This window comes from Gymnogyps californianus, chromosome 12, assembly GCF_018139145.2.
Source record: "Gymnogyps californianus isolate 813 chromosome 12, ASM1813914v2, whole genome shotgun sequence".
NCBI lineage: Eukaryota > Metazoa > Chordata > Aves > Accipitriformes > Cathartidae > Gymnogyps > Gymnogyps californianus.
In genome coordinates this window covers 18,648,140-18,665,570 of record NC_059482.1, presented here as the reverse complement: position 1 = coordinate 18,665,570, position 17,431 = coordinate 18,648,140, and the positions used below count along the sequence as shown (strand labels likewise).

General features: G+C 42.3%; 1 long non-coding RNA gene across 1 annotated transcript in view; it reads right to left on the bottom strand.

Moving 5' to 3' along the window:
- Positions 1-626: 626 nt before the first annotated feature.
- Positions 627-17,431, bottom strand: part of LOC127021124 (uncharacterized) — a 48,672-nt gene continuing 31,867 nt past the window's right edge. The window contains exons 2-4 of the long non-coding RNA XR_007767164.1: positions 14,201-14,270; positions 3,844-3,945; positions 627-1,705 (exon numbers count right to left, since the gene is read on the bottom strand). This is a non-coding gene — a long non-coding RNA (uncharacterized LOC127021124). The remainder of the gene's footprint in view (positions 1,706-3,843; positions 3,946-14,200; positions 14,271-17,431) is intronic.

Genomic DNA, 17,431 nt, shown 5'->3' with positions numbered 1-17,431 from the left:
AAGAACTGGTTCCTGCCAGCTCCACCTGAGAAACAGGGTATTTTTGCACAGTAGTGGTTAGAGCCTCCATATGGCTTTGAGGTACAGCCCCTAAGCAGTTTAGTTTGACCTGAAAACCCCAGGGCATGGGAGAAGTTTCCCACCCCTGATCACAGACATGGGCTGGAGGAACTGTTCTGAGCACTAATCCCTCTAGAGTAACATGAAGCGGAGCAACCTCACTAAGTTCACGTCCTTTCAGTTGCATCTCACTATGTTATGGTGAGATTTTTCCTTTTTATTTCAATCTTCTTATACTTCAAACAGCTCATTCCTAACTTGTGCTAGCAACGGCCGTTCTCCACTTTCATTCTCCCCCACTGAGGCCCTTCCTACCCCACATAGGAATGAAACAACAGCACCCCAGCTGGTGTCTATACTGTAGCAGGCATGATAATGTCAAGCAGATATAGGGCCACATCCTCAACCGATGCAAATTATCCTAACTTCATTTACTTCAGTGGAGCCCTTGGTGTTTTCTATCAGATAAGGATGTGGACTTTAGCATTAATCGTGTGCAGAGCAAAAACCCACCATTTCAAGCTTCATTATGAAACAAGTGCTACATTAGCACTAAGCATGGAAAATCTCAGAATTTCCCTTTAATGATCTTGAAGATTACATGCAGCGGGAAAGAAGTGGTGGAAAATCTGTCATAAATATCACTGAATATTTTTAATAGCTGAAAGCTAGGCTTTCTTTAACACTCCTGCCTGAAAAAAACTAGAGACTATTCATTAACTAGGAAGCAAGGGAATTGGTTTGTCATTATACTATGCCTGTGAGACAGAACACAATGGAAAGACAAAGTTCTCAGGCGTGGAGACAGCATAGGCTATGAAAAAAAAGTAGATGGGCAAGCACAGCCGTATTAAAATACAGTATGTATAAATATGGAAATCACTCTGAAAAATCTTAGGATGCACTTATTAAATATTGGCTGTTGCAGCCTGTTCTTTTCTCATCCTTGGCAACCCTATTAGTCACTACACATCATCTGACGGCAGCAGGAAATACCTGTGATGGTGACTTGCTTTTCAGTATCTCTAGTGACAGCTGGAGACAGCTTACATGAGTGGAGTCTGCAGTGGACTCCCCCCACTCCTGATCGTGTGTAGTAGGTGCACAGAACACCGTAATTCACAGAAGGCATCAGAGCGCTGCTGCTTGAATTGACTGTTATGGCTTTAACTCTACAATGAAAGAAAACATTCCTCAAATCAACCTTAACCCCATTTTCCAAGCCCTGGTCTATGCTCATGCACTACCCCAGTCTGCTCCAGTACACGTGCATCTCCCAAGAATACCTGAGGTTGGCTTAGGCTTGAAGAAAGTCCTCTAACACTGTCCTGACCTCCGAGCAAGACGTGGAATCCCATTTCCTCTCAAAGCAGCCATGGAGATGGAAGACGTTGCAGCTTTGCACACTGTCTCAGCATGCTCTTACGAGTCTAATCCATACTGACACAAAACCTTGAGAAGTGTCCATGTAATGAGAATAATGCTTGACAGGAGGACATAAAGAACTAGTCAAGAAGGTTGTAGTTGTGATAGTGTTTCTGCAAGGAGATCAACTTACTTCCTTAGATGCAAAGGTTGTGTGAAGCAAAAGCATCTTCTCTCTTTCACAGGAGCTGGAAGTCTGCTATGAATTACATGCTATTTGCTAAAAAGAAACAAACAAAAAATATTGTGACTACATGTCTCCTATGGGAAAGGAATTAACCCAGTACGTAGTGCTGTATTTCACTGAAGTTTTTAACAGAATGAATACCCTGGAAAGCCTCACTTGAGAAAGGGAATTGGCAAGTACTGCAGCCTTTATAAAAATTATCAGTTTACTTTCATTGCATTGGGTGATGGTTAGAGGAGTTTTTTGCTTGGCTAAATTTCATTACACTCCTGAACCGTGCTGCCACACATAATTTCACTTGCACGTGTCTACACAAAAATCTTTGTATCTCTATTTCCACAAAATTATACCCACCTTGTATCCTTACCCTGCAGAAATCTTTGAATATATAGAAACCAGCCCTTTTTTCTTCTTTCCCTTATAGCCTGTTAATGACAAGTTTGCCTCTTTTTGGAGTCAAACTTTTGCCAAACAAAAAAAACCAACAACAAAACCTTTGTGAGAATTAAAGGAATGAATATGCAAACTACACAACCCCAAACAGCCAAATAGGAAGAAAACCAATAGAATTGTAATTAAAACATTACCATTCACTTTATGGACTGATTGCATGCTCCCCTTCCCCTCTCCCTTCTGAAACAGGCTTTCATTTAGAGTTGGAGGGAGCAACAGAAATCTCTTGGTCTCAGCTGCTAACCAGTAAGGCCTAAGACTTACAAAGGAAGTCAGTTCTGTCCGCGCATGGCTCGTGAGCTCCCATGTACGTGTTTACTGAAGGATGATTCCCATGCAGCCATTACATTGCATTTTTGAATACCAAAGATTCAGGTCTTGAGAAACTGTTTTACTCGCTTATCACCAAATAATGTGCCAAGTTGAAAAAACTGTCTTTAGTAATCTGCTAATCAGTGTTTCCTACTACGGTCTACTCTATTGTCTACATTTGAGATAATGAATATTAAAATTGCACAATTCATCCCACAGGGTGTTTTTCAAATTATACGGAGCACAATAGAATCCCTTTTCTTGCTGTTGAAATTTGGCCTTCTTTAGGGTGGAAACACAGGAGATATGGATGAGTGGAACATAACACTACGCAGCAAAGAGGGGAGGAGAAATCCACACCAAATATAGCAGGGCAAACCTTTAATCTTACAGAAAAATGAAAAGGTCGTTGGATCTTTGCAGCCTAATTTGATATCATCAGCCACTGCGCACAAAATCAAACATGTCCATGTGTAAACCACAGCTGGCCAGATGCATGCAAACAGAGCAGGTTGTGTAAACAGCGACAAGATCAGCATGCAAGTTACTGAGACTCGCACATATATTTTGATATATGTGCAAGACAGAAAGGGCTATCTTATACCCATATGAAGAGAACAAGCACATACTTGCATGTTTAGGTCCAAAGGACAATCCTTCCCCTAAACTATAGAATACAGCCCTGGAGAGGTGAAAGGCAGCATCAGCCTGGCTGGGTGCTGACCACATATCCAGCACGTCTGGGAATTTCTAACTTGGTGTTTAGATCCCAAAGCGTCTGTTCTCTGGAAACCAGGGAATGACAGAGGGTTTCACTGTAGTTTGGTTTTATAATAAAATTATTTCCATTTATTAAAGAACAATTCTTTAGAATGGCAAAAATTCACAAAGACAGTAAATTTGAACAGAACTTTTGAAAGTGATCTGAAATGGCAAAACTCCTAGTGAGTTTGGTGAGAGAAGAGGCCCACACTGAAGATGTGTTCTCAAAGGTTTTAAAAACTTTACCTCAAGAAACTTTCAACTCCAGAATCAAACAGAAAATCTTTTCCAAAAGCCTATCCTGAACTCCTTGTCCATTTATAATTTGACAGGCAGAATATCTAGCTCACACTTCCATGCCCTTTTCAGACCAGAAGAGAACCTCCAACATTTCATCTAATAACCAGAAACAGAGGCTGCTGCCAGTGGGGCAGGTGTGGAGGGTGGGTACGTCCGTACCTTGCAACTTCAGTGGTAGCTCAGCTCCCCCCTCCCTCCCATCCAGAACTTCTCTGCACTTTGCAAGATCAGGCTTTTTAAAAGAAATGGGAAAATACAGTGTATCATGTTAACTCTCCTCCTTCTTTAAGATATACTGTACAGGTCATAACTTATCCTTTTTAATAAAAAAGAAATAAATTTACCTTCTGAGTGTCATTTCTGACCACTGCTGCCCCTTTGCTAAAGCCACAGGGCTTCGCAGTAGACAGCCTGATGGAATTCCAGTTCACAGCTTAATTTTCCTCCTGATAAAAGAGACAAAAAGTTCCTTTCAGTAAAAATCAAATTTAATACAGTCCGCAAATTTGATATATTACAACCTCCGACCTCAGCTTAATTGTTCACAAAGGGCTAACGGTACCGCTGGCAAGTAAATGACTTCTGCAGAGTGTTGCAACTCTGATAGCTCAAGAGAAGGGGAGCAGCAGTCTGACAGATAATCAAAATTTTTAATGTGAACCATAGTGAGAGAGGTTATTCAGAGCACATCCAGACTGTAGGAGCCTTCCACAGCTGCCATGGTAGCTCCTTAGGATGAGAAATGCTTAAACATCATCCTCACTCAACTTCGTTAAGTGTTGCTGCTGTTAGTTACCAACCAATACAGAGTCTGACACTTTACAGCAACAGACAGCAACGATCTGGGATCTACAGACAGAAACATGGTACTTAAATTTCTTTGAGGCCAAACCTGCCCCCAGTTCTGTGGCCCTCAAGAGCTTTTCTTAGAGTTTGACAAGGAACTGAGGGAAAGAGTATGAAGACAAAAAGAAAGGAGTCATGCAAAAACATCCACCACTGGTCTATGGCAGCTGACCTTTTTAAAGACTACTGCAGAGAGCAGGATTTTAGTGAGGCAGCTGGGTCTGCCGCCGCTTACACAGGTTTGCAAAGGGCCATAGAGGGCAGGGCAATGGGAGGGTGGAAGAGAGGCGAGAGGGAAGAAGTAGTATTTGTCTTGGCTGTTTTGATTTGAGAAGTTAGGGAAGGACGAAATTTGTTGCTTTATAGCACATACTCCACCTTACTGTCTGGAGAGTGCCAAAACTGAACACTCTGCACAGTCTGGGTAGACACAAGAATATTTAATTTATGCTTTTTGGTTAAAGTTATACAACTCAACTTCAGATCCCTCTTCCTACCGAAATGCATATATTGTTGTGATGGGTTGACCTTGGCCAGATGCCCACCCAGCCGCTCTCTCACTCCCCCTCCTCAACAGCACAGGAAGAGAAAATAAGATGGAAAAGCTCACAGGTCAAGATAAAGACAGGGAGATCACTTACCAATTATTGTCACAGACAAAACAGGCTGGACTTGGGGAAAATTAATTTAATTGATTGCCAATTAAAATAGATTTGGATAATGAGAAACAAAAACTAAAACACCTTCCCCCATGCCACCCCTTTTTCCCAGGCTCAATTTCACTCCTTCATTCCCAGCTCCTCTACCTCCCCCTCACCCAAGCAGCGCAGAGGGAATGGGGAACAGGGGGTTGCAGTCAGTCCATAACAGTTCCTCTCTGCCACGCCTTCCTCCTTACACTTTTCCCCTGCTTCAGTGTGGATCCTTCCATGGGCTGCAGTACTTCAGGATAAATCTGCTCCTGCGTGGGCTCTCCATGGAGGCTACAGCTCCTGCTAGGAGAACCTGCTCCTGCATAGGATCTCCATGGGCTGCAGTTCCTTCAGGGAATGTCCACCTGCTCCAGCATGGGGGCCTCCATGGGCTGCACTGGGGGTATCTGCTCTGGCATAGTCCTCCATGGGCTGCCAGGAAATACCTGCTCCACTGCAGTCCTCTCTGTGGGCTGCAAGGAAATATCTGCTCCAGCACCTCGAGCACCTCCTCCCCGTCCTTGTTCTCCGACTTTGGTGCTCTCAGGGCTGTTTCTCACTTTTTTTCCTCACTCCCCACTGCCTGTGCAGCATTCTGCCCTTTCTTAAATATGTTTTCACATCGGTGCCACCAGCTTCGCTGATGGGGTCAGCTGTGCCCTGCAGTGGGTCCGTTGCAGACACAGTTCCGGCTGTGTCTGGCATAGGGCAGCCCCCGGTCTCTTCTCACAGATGCCACCCCTGCTACCAACACCTGGCCACAGACACTCAGTACAGATGTGCAGTACATGGGCGACTTACCAAGCTGACTCTCCTCCCCCCATGCTGTCCTGCTGAAGTCAGCAGAGACCTGCGACACACAGAGCTGGTGTGCAGAGAGAATGAACCCAGGGAGTTTAAGGGAGCATATTGACAATATTACCAAACAGGTCCTTACGGTCTCCTTGTATTGGGAGCACACAAAGCAAGTTACTTTGCAGTCAGGAAGACAGCATGATCTGTAAGCTGGTTTAGCTCGTTGTCTTTATCATATTGGACAAAAGCAGGAAAATCACATAGCTGTCCCGGCGGTTGATTTGGTAGCTAAAGGAGAGGTGGGTCAGGGGCTTACACAGATGAGCAGATGTTCACCTGCATAGTCTAAAGCAAACTAAAACCAGTACTGTTCTTGTTCCTCCACGATATCGAGAAGCCAGCAGCAACAAAAAGCATTCATTTTCTCACTGTTAATCTGGGTAGGATTTTGGAGCTGTATAACATCATGAAAAGAGCATACCTATTAAAAACACAGTAGCAGTGTGCGTGCATGTCTATAAAGGGAGAGCACTTGCTGAAGTGCTGAACTGTGCATACATTTACATCTTACCAGGCACAGGTCGTTAGCAGATGTACTTATACAGATAGTGCTGAATGCAGTTTCCTCCTTCCCCTCCTGATTCAGTGTGGGGTCAGCGACATCAAACAGCTCCCACAGAGAGCACTTGCAGCCCCCAGAGACCACCGACAACTGCATTTGTTCTGGCAACTGTCGCTCACCCTGAGGGTCTGCTCCGCAGTGGGTTGCCACTTGCGGGCTGAGGCTCGCAGCACAAAGGAACCCAAACTGTATTCTACTAGAAAAAGGAATTATAAAACCCACGTGCCAGGTGAGAGGGTAAATGCCTGATGCCTCCTCCCCAAAATGTGGAAGACGACAGCAACCTCTGTGCTGCACAGGCACAGACACAACCAACCCTGCACAGGCACTCCCCAAGCCACGGAAGGATCCAGCCTCTCCGGGATTACTCTTGCAAATGCCACATCCAAGGAGCAGCACCGCCGCCCCAGCGCACTAACTCTGCTACGCACCATTAACAACCATGTTGTTTGGCTTCTTGACAGGCAAAAAGAGTGGTGAAAACTATACCTGTCTTCATGTTGGTGAAAGACAGCTGAGCTACCTACATAAGCAAACCAAAGGGAAAGAACGTTTTCAGATGAGAGGATGTCTGCAGCTAAACATAGCCAAAATCACCAGCCTCTTCCCAAATTAGGGATGCTGATATATCTAGCAGCCACTATTCATATTTGTTGTCTCAGTGTCACTGGAAAGCAACTACCAAAGCCTTCAGAAGTTCATATTTCAATTTTAAAGCTGAGGCTATTTTAGCTAATGCCCCCAAGGCAATTGTCTGGTCAAATGTCAGAGTTTATATTGCTGAATGAAATCTCTATATTTATGAGATCTCTGCAGTTTGGGAGCCACATTAGACTCCATTTGAGCTTCTCAGATTATACTGTGTTGTGGATATCTTCTTTTTTCCTCTCTGTTTGGAACATATCTCAATCTTCTCATATTCCTACGAACCATTGAAAATCTCTCTCTCTCTATGTCATGTTTGAATATGAGTTTCATTGTTGTGGGATTTTCCCCTACTAATTCACTTATTAAAAAAAAGAATCTTTCCATTGATGTTGTTTCCGTATGCTTTTGAGTCTAATATCCTGCAAATCAGTAATTTATTTACTTTTTCTCTAGCAAAACATTGCCTGGATTTTGGTCTCTTATGACTAATGCCAAGCTTCAAACTTCATTTTAACTCTTTGACCCCCAGGATTCCCCTTCCTTTTTATCTCTCTGAGCTTCTTGGTTTTTTTTCCCAGTCACTGCATTACTGACACCAGGGCTTGGCTCCTTTGTTTTGGCACAAGGACAGTGCGTTACCTGTTGCTGCAGATTAGCTCTGACAACTGGCTTCCATGTGAGTTATGCCCTGCCCACGTTCATGGGCTGCCACTGTGCTGATTGCACGTTAGTGACCCAATGCTCATGTAACTGGATCTAAGGCATTTGGAGCCTTACATATCAACTCAAGTCATGTGGCTTGAAGGCATTTCTTGATCTGCAAACTTTAAAAAAAAAAACAAACAAACAACTTTTTCAACCACTGTACTAGAGCACTTGCTCCTCTGCCAGACCTGAGTCATTAAACCTTTTTGCCATTTTTCCTAGCAGTGGGTACTGCTAGGGTAACATAAGTACATGTTTTTAATGTCCCCTCTAGTTTGGGGTCTCTATATTTCTGAGTGTCCAGCTCATGACACCTACAAGCTAGTACCAAATTTCATGTACTGTTAATCCCACTGAACTTGTCAGTTCAAAGAGCCCGAGATGGACACCAGAACTATGGAAATGTGTTTTTTGAAGTTTGGTTTTGACACAGGACTTTTACTTGGCCAGAGAAGCTGGACTGCTACACTATATGGAAGAACAGCACTGATGATGGTGATGGACATAAATGTGCATGTTCCTATTGCAAAGAGTTTTCCTACCAAAGCTTTTAACTTACATGCCCTACACTTTATTTTGTTAATATATAAAGGCCACTCCTAGAGCAGGTTGCATTGAACACTCTCCTTTACCAGACTGAATCTAAATAACACTATCTAATGAAAAGCTACCTCTTTAAACACAGAGCGAATCCACTTCAGGTTATGTGACCTGCAGTGGCACATGGCTGCAGCACCTTGGCACCCGCTTCACCCACCCCTGAGAGCTCCCACCATTCCTCTTGCAATTGCAGCACGTGTCTGAAATAGGACAAAGTAAAAGGAGTATTTTAGTCGCAAGAGAGAGAGCACAGTAAGGTTCACAGTATAATTTTTCCGTCTATAGTCAAGGTTTAACTTTTTTAGCTTTGTTCCCCTCATATTTCTACTAGATCCTCTCCATCCTTGGGAAAGCAATAGGTACCAGATGCTGACAAGACAGCACTGAGCTAAGCCCGGAAGTTAAATTTTCATATTATCTTTCATGTAATGAGCATCTGCACTTTTTCCATTTATTTGTCTAAGCAAGTTCCTCCATTTCCTTCTGGGTTTTTGTGGGGTTTTTTTAAATATTATTGGCTGATACCCAAGTAGGTAAAGTATTTCAGTGCCATCCCATCTCTAGGTTCAAATAAAAAAAAAAAAAAAAAAAAAAGAAACAGTGTAAGGTTGATCACACACTTGTTATTAAGTCAAAGCCGGATTCAAGTGTTTGTGTGAGGTAGAATTATCTCATTCTTTTTGTCTGTGTCTTTCTGTGATCTACCAGTCAAGTATGTGATTGGATTTCAGCTCAACAAAACCTTAAATTACACACCTATTGTGCCTGAGCTAAGCCTAGTTTCACAGCACTGGAGAAGGCTCCTCACTGCTCTTTTGGCACTGTTCGATCTGGCTTCTGCTATCATCCGCAGGTTGATGAATGAGTAATAGGATTAGAAAGTCTCATCTCTGAAATGCTGTAATTGTCACATTTGGTGAATTGACAAAAGGCCCGGGTGATGGAGAGGTGCTCCATAACGTAAAGTCATACATTCAACCTGCACTCACTAGCCAACGCTAAGAGAATGGGAGGAATAAAAAGAATCCCTGCAGCTCTCCATTTGCCCAACATACACAGATACCTGCACGCTCTAAATTAACCTTTTATGCATGAGTTTGTTGGAAGGCAGAGTGCTCTGCCTCTTAAAGGATCTTATCTTGCTGCGAGGAAGATGATATACTTGTTGATTCTTTGGTTAGTGCAGGAGATTAAAAAGTCTAGGAGGACTGGGAGCCGGAAGCAGACCTTCCCGTCCTCCCCAGGAATCTTAAATTCAAAAGACCAGGGGAGAGATTTTCCCCCAGGCAAGCAGAAAAGCACAGCTCAAGCCACAACTCAACAGCTGAGGATCTGAGCCTCCATATTCATACAGACTGCCTTTCCAAAGTTTTCAGCGGCTCCTATTCCAAGTCTTATTTCAAAAGGGCAGATTTCCAAAGGGATTTACAAGCCACACTTGGGTAGATGTGTTAGTATATTGGGAATCCACTTGCCTAAATAGCTATGTGAACATAGTATTGAAAAGCCTAACAGCAGAAAACAAGCAGAACAGATAAGTAAAACCTTTCTATTTTTTTCCTCCTATTTACTGTTTTAATTTCCACTGTTTACAAGCAATAGCAACATCCCTGTTTTTAAAGAGAAGGATGGAAAATTAAAAAATACAGAGGGATAGTTCTCTAAAGTACCATCAGCGCTGCCTTCTCCTGAGAAATGGCTTCATGCAGTGCATACAAATTAACACAGAACTTTATTCCTGTTCACCTTTTATTAAAAAAGAATATCAAAAGCCAACATCACTTTTGCTGAAAGAATGTGTCCCCAAATGCTCTACAGATGCAGCATGTGAGGTCAACATTCGCCATCCCCTTTCTCTGTCAGTGTGAGTTTCATTTTAATTACGAGTGCATGTTTTGCACATTGTAAAACTACCCCTGGCTCTGACCACCATAAGAAAAAGAACATTTAGCTCAGGAAACAGTAGCTGACCCTGTCTGCTCTTTTTCTTCCTTGGCATCAGCTTAGACTATTAACACCTTATGTGTGTTGCCTGTGTGTCCCACATATGTGTGCTCTGCATCCATTTCATGCAATACCTGTCGTGAGTGCATACTAAAAGCTTCCTACTGGGAATTCTCTGCTTTGTTTGACTCCTCTTCTTGGCGTCTTGCTTAGCTATTGAATTCATCTGCTTGACAGAGAAACCTTTCTATGTACTAAAAGCTTTGTCCTTGGAAAGCTGTGACATTAGACTTAAACACATAGAGGCCTTTTTCACCTCTCAGTTCACTTCTTAATTATTCATTCCCAACAGAGGAAATCAGGAGAAACCTCGGCAGCCAATGTAAACATTTTGTAGTGGAAGGCAATTTTTTTATCCCCAAGAGCACAGTGTGACCATGATAGTTGAGTTCCTTACTAAGAAATTGCTCTGGTTTTTGTACAAGAAAAATGGGAAATAAGAATCCTTTATTTTTTGTGGGAAAGGACTGAAACAGAGCAAAACACAGCCCATTTGACGGTGACTATTTTGCTCAGAGTCCTTTGCCAAACGATTTCAGAGAAAAGGTCCAAGTCTCTTATGTACGTTCCATTTACAATTTTCATTTTCTTCTGCCCCAGCTCAGAGCAGCCGTTCTACAAGCCCAGCTAGTACCTTGTAACACGGGATAAGATCACCCAGTGGCTGTTGCTTTAGAGATTTTCCACCTAATGTGGCAGCTGCTCTAAAGAATCACTTTCCAGTAGAGCAGTGTCTCCCTGTGGGAGCACCTTCCCCCATTTCACACACACCATCTGAAATGGCCGCCTTTCAGAGCACTCAGTTATTAACAGCAATAGGTGCCCTGTGCAAACAATTTGCAGAACCAGGACTACAGCCACTATTTTTTCAGTCTTGCTCTAACCTTAACTGCAACACACAATATTGGCCTGCTCCCAGGAACCGTCAGTGGGAAGCGCATATAGCAACGGGCCACCCACTTACTGTTTTCTTAGAGAAAGTTTGCCAGGAGTGATACGTAGCTTGCACCACCTTTGTGAAACATTTCCACACTCCCTGAGCCTGCGCAGGTCTGCCCCTACCAACATCTCTCATTTCAAACTGCCTTGCTCCACCTCCTGCTCCTTCCACGCAGCCCAGTCTTCTCCTCTGATTGCTTCCTTTTTCTTCATCACCTTTTCCTGGCTTCGTGCCTTTTTTCATGCTGTTCCTAATGCCTGAGACAACCTCTGATTACTGTTCAGCAAACAGCCTCCTCCACAGATCAGACCACACCCAAGCGTGCTCTGTTTCTCTTATTTGGCATTATTCTGACTCGTGCCTTCCACCCTTCCAAAGAGAAGGCTCTGACTTGCTTGACAGCAAACAGCACCATTTGTTTCTTCAAAGCTACGTAACAGTTAGTGAGTGGGCCGCTCACTGTCAAGTACCACCAGAGCTTCTCACATGAGCAGTCAATGGGATGGTTTATGTATGAAATTAGCTACTACCATCCATAAACAAAAGGAAAAGTACAGCATCATCCCAGAGCTGCACTGTGCTTTAAGATTACTTGTGTACCTTTTAATGACTATTGATAAATACCACCACATCACCCGGTAACTATTTTTTTTGGAGAACTAGTGGCATGACACCATTTTCCCTTCTCCAATTCTCCTAGGAGCCACTAGGAAGTGGAAATATCCTCATATCTGTTTTGCTAAGGAATGAATAATGCACTTGCAAAGGAGCCACTTTTATGGTCCGTTGCTGTATGGTTTTTTTCTGTCAGCCCTTTTTTCATTTTAATTTATAGGTAGGTTACCAGGATAGCCTGGTTTGGTGCAAAATGCCATATATCTGCTACAGTCTTTTGTAAAATCCATTTCCAGGAATCATTGTCATTGGCAAGGCAACATCTAAAAGAACCTGAGAACTGAAGGACAGCTTCTTTTAGGAATTGATCATGAACAAATACGGTATCATTTTTAGCTCTCAGACTGCTTTATATATATTTGACCTTTTGGGGCAAAATTTAACTTTCCCTCTTCGAAAAAAGGTAAGCTAAAATGGAAAACAGTTGGCTGACTTCTCACTGTATTAAATTTAGTTTTCTCGAGACCAGCAATACTCTTAGCATTACACAGTTTCTGTATTAAAATCTAATTCTGAAAGTTTGACAAAGCACACGTTTAACACAGGTCAGCAGTATATTGACAGGATGTTAATTTTAAATTGTGTCAGCATTTCCTGTCTTGAGCGTTAATGTCAATTAGCACCTTGCTGCATAACCTCCAAGTCCTCCCTTATTACGGGAAAGTAGCAAAGCACACAGCAAAAGCACTTCTATTCAAAACACCACTCACTATCAGCCAAACAAAGAGCTGTCATAACAAAACCAGCGAGGTGAAAGTGCCTAAGCTGCTATGGATTTGAGGTTAGAAGCCTTAGTCTTTTTCCTTATTCCTGATATTAAAAGTGTAAGTGTGTCAACTTGGAGCAAAAGGCTAATTACTTTGAGGCTCTTTGAAAAGTGTGTTACCGTTCAAAATCTCTAAGCCTGACATAAAGCCCTTGGTTTTAGATTGCACAGTGTATAGCTCACTGTAGGTCATTCGTTAGTATCCTTAATACACTCTGAAATGTGCAGTCTTATTCTGGGAAACAGGAGCATTTCAGCGCACCTGCTTTTTTTGGTATTTCACACATGCTCTGGAAAGCACATGTTCCAGTCTCCAGCATCTCAGTGAGACCTCACTCCCAGGTGCCCAGTGAATAAGCCTGGTGACTTTGTACATGTTTTCCTAAACCACTGTGTAAGGACTTCTTTACAAACTTCACAAAATTCTCACCCTACTCCATTATTTGACAGCAGCTCACAATATATATGTGTATATGAAGGTCTAGATGGACACACATCTAGGCCCGGTACCCTTTCTTGCACTTACCTACTCTGTTAAATTCAGCAGTGTAGACACCCAGGGTGAAAAATCTGACTTAAGCCAAGCAAAAGCTCTGCCATGATGTCACTGCCCTCACTGTCCATCTTTCTCAGAATACAGATGTGTTCCCAGAATGACAGCACAAATCTCAGGACATTTAGCCTAAATTCTGAAGAAAGCTAGCTGGTATTGTAGTCTTTTGTGAAAAATAAATTTTAATGGAAAATAGAAAGTGTTACAGTCTTTCCTATCAGCTCTAATCCCACGCCTTGTTGCCTGTTTAGGAAAAAAAAAAAATTAAAACAAGTATTTTCATCAACAATTTAATGTAAAGCCTAGTGCTGGACATCTGGAAGCTCCTGTTGAAGTCCAAGGGTGCTCACATTTTGAACAATGGTTGCTTACTTTTAAATAAGACCTTGGTCACTTTTGTAATTTTTAATTACAAAGAGAAATTATATTTTATCTTATATAATATTATATATATTTTGGAAAGTACGTTACCATCCATCTTGAGCATTACAGGAAACAAGAGAGAAGCATCATACAAAATTATATAGGATTAAAATAAGTTATTTCTATGCAAATCAAAAGCTCAGTGGGCACAGCATTAACAATCTGCAGTGAGCTACACGCTATTGCACCAAAAGGTTGTCATTTCATATTGAATTGTGTGTGGCTTTCCATTGAGGTAAGGCAGGGCTTCCTGTGGGTATGATTATTACCCACTGTGTCCCAGGTGACCAGAGTCAGTGATGGCAGTGAATGGCACTCATACCATAACTTACTCCTGCAGCTCAGGCAGTGTGTGTGGAAATTAGTCGTTCAAAGTATAAAAAGCATTTTCGTACTCACCCTCAACAAGCACCTTGTTACTTCGGTTCCTACCTTTGTTTCTCCTGAGCACGGACTCAAGGTGTGGCCAGGCATCACACAGTAAATCTCTTGCTCTTGAGATCTGGTGTAGAGATGACACAGGTATTATGCACAGACATTGCACTGGGTGCCTATGCTCTGCCAGATTCTAAACAAATTGGCCAAACAAATTAATGCCACACACCCTAAATTGGCTGAACAAATTAATGCAACACGCCCTTTGCACAAGGGTGCCTTTGAAGGCCAAAGACCGTGCGTGTTACAGCGAGATGCATTCTACTGAATAGGGTGTTTCAAACAAATCTGTTTTGAGAGAAGAGAAGCAGTGTATTATAGTTTCAAGTTAGAGCAGGGCTTTCACCCGAGAGCTTTTCAGACACCATCACTGTGTATTGACATTTAATTACTAAACTCTTAAAACAAATAATTTGTATGAGCAAATACTCCTCAATCATTTCATAATAACACAACTAGTGTTTCTTGGCAGTCAGAACAAAACCAGAAGCATGTTGAAATCACACACACAATACCTTGTTCTGACATGGGAAGAGGTGCCAGATAGAGCAGTGCGAACCCTCCAGGCTGTGGGAGCTGATGGGATTCAGGAACTGAGTGCTGCAGTTTTGTTCCCAAGGGCTGGCAGCAAATCAGCCCCGGCAGGTTCACTTGGAGGTTGGAGTTTACTGAATTTCATTCTCCAAACAACCCTCCCTCCTTCGGCTAAAGGTCCTTTCTTCCACCAAGCCCCAAACCTCCCAGCAGAGGATTAAGGGAGTGTGCATTCTTGAGGCTTGTTGGGCAAGAGAGGTAGCTGGAAAGGCAGGAGCCTGGCAGAGGAACAGCAGGTATATGCTTTTTGTTGCTATGTGAGTGTCGTGTACCTAAATCAATGGAACATTTCCTTCCACCTAACTTTCAGTGTGATCTGTTGCAACATTTTGCACATCTCTGCTACCAAGCAGCTAAGCTCAAAAACAGTTCTAGCCAACATGTAAACCCCACACCTTCGCTTTCTCACTTCCTCTGTTAGAAGGTCTGTCTCAGTGCAGCAGAAAATACTGGAACAGTGCTGGTCGTCTTTAAGTCCTTCTTTTTCTCTTGTTATCTATTATGTCCTCATTTTCTCATCAAGCTCTTCAGGACAATGTCTAAGACTTGTCAAGAGATTTTTCATGAAGCAGCAACATCACTCTCCTCAAGCATGCTCCATAGTCTCAGAATATCTGCTTACCTATGTAATCCCCTCTGTATCTGGGACTTCCATGAAGAGTGATGTTAGAAGGATATTAAAAGAAACAAACCACTTTCTGATGAGACTTAAAATAGCTGCAGTAAAATAGCTTTGCAAGTAGGAATCACAGCTTTGGCTTGCTGTGTTTCTCCAAGTCCAAGCCTCGTTAATATGTTACCGTACAGCATCCGCCAGCTAGAAGATCTCCATTTTCACCACACAGGTGGTGGGGTTTTTTTAAAGAGTCTGGAGTTCCCAAATTTAATGTGAAATAACTTTTGTTATGAGTCACGACACTGGGATCGACTAGTGCTGCTCCTTCCCATTTCCCTTTCGTCCTTGCACTTCCACCTGCCTATTCCAAGTCCCCCCTTTACTCACTGTTATACTCTGATCTCCTTATAACTTTCTCTCCTTCACACAGTAATCCCACCATTCCCCAGGCATCTTCTTTCACGTGCATATCCATTGACACATCGCCCCTCCATGACTGTAGTGCATCCCTTCCTCCTGTTTCTACACATCTGTCCCACTGCTCTTAAGTAAAGTTAGTGATTTAGAGTGGAAACTCACGAGAGAAAACCCATCTATATAACCAGTTGCCAGAAGCACACTGGTTTCAATGGTGCAGGACCAGGCCTGAGTTTGATGTGCAAGCTTTCCTTATGAACTGGAGAATGCTTGTTTGTGGAAACTCCACCTAAAATGCCTTCTTGGCCATTAATACTTTAATAATATTCCAAGTTTGCATTAGTGGTCTCAGGCTCACTATGCCTTCAGTTAGTGGACCTCTGAAACACTAAGATTGTCCCAGCATATTGCCCTCCTCTCTAATTAGGAGCCACCTATTGTGTTCTATTTTTCTCTCTGAAAATTGCCACTGCAACCTTGCTATCAGGTCAGTATCTTACCATTAGTCAGGAGGGCAAATGTGTGGTGTCCTTGAGATGTCAGCTAGAAACGTCTGGCCCCCTTTCTCTCTAGGGAGCAAACCTATAAGCTCTGTAATGCATTTAACCTCTATCACCTCAGGGAGTAAGAGTCTCCACAAGCAGTTTGCTGCCGCCCCACCCCTGAACGAACTCATTTACCTTATTTTTTCTTACAATGTTGAATAAATTACACTCCACCCTTTAAAAATTATTATGGTTAATATATGACTTGCTAAAGAGATGTTTATAATTCACATAACTCTATGTTATAGCTTTAATCTCATAACATAGAACATTAATAAATGTGGCAAGGCTCTCTGAATTAATAGCCTGACTTGTATTCACATATTTAGACATGCTTGTATTTGTATACTTCTCTTACCATATTACAACATACGGGCCAGATTCTGATCTCCATGTCAAAGGAGAAGAAAAAAAAAGAAAAAAAAAGGGAGAGAATTAACATTGTAGGCCGTCAAAAGAAATAGAATGCTTTGTTAAAATTACTAATTTCTATTGCAAAACACCAAACAGCTGGCTTTCACAATGCATCTACAAGCAAGAATTTGATCCGAGTTTCTGTTTAGTTTTCATTTGAACAGGCTGATCTTTAAAGACAAGTGTATTCTTTCTGCAGTCCTCAAAGGTTTATTAAATTTGATAAAGGCCGTATCCCTTGGTTCTTGATAGTTGGTTCAATAATGAATCCAGCTGCTCAAACATGAATGTTTAAAGTAAGACCAATTGTTCAGGCAAAAGCAGAGGATGTGCAAGAGCCAGTGCCAGGCAAATACTTGGAAATTCCTTGTAACATTCATTCCCATTTTTATACTTATTAACTTTTCACCTCTTTTTTGTGTTTGCTTTACCAAATATTCAAAGAGCAAACCAGGAATGTTCACCCTAGCATGAAAAATGATGAGGACCCATAGAAAACACATTCCAAGTTTGCAAACCCAAGAACTCACACCAGAAAATGTTATTATTCTTGACAGGGAATTTCTACCTATAAACCAAAAAATATGAAGTGTCGTGAGACTTTCCTTAATTGAGTTATGCCTGAGAGAAATGACAGTTGTT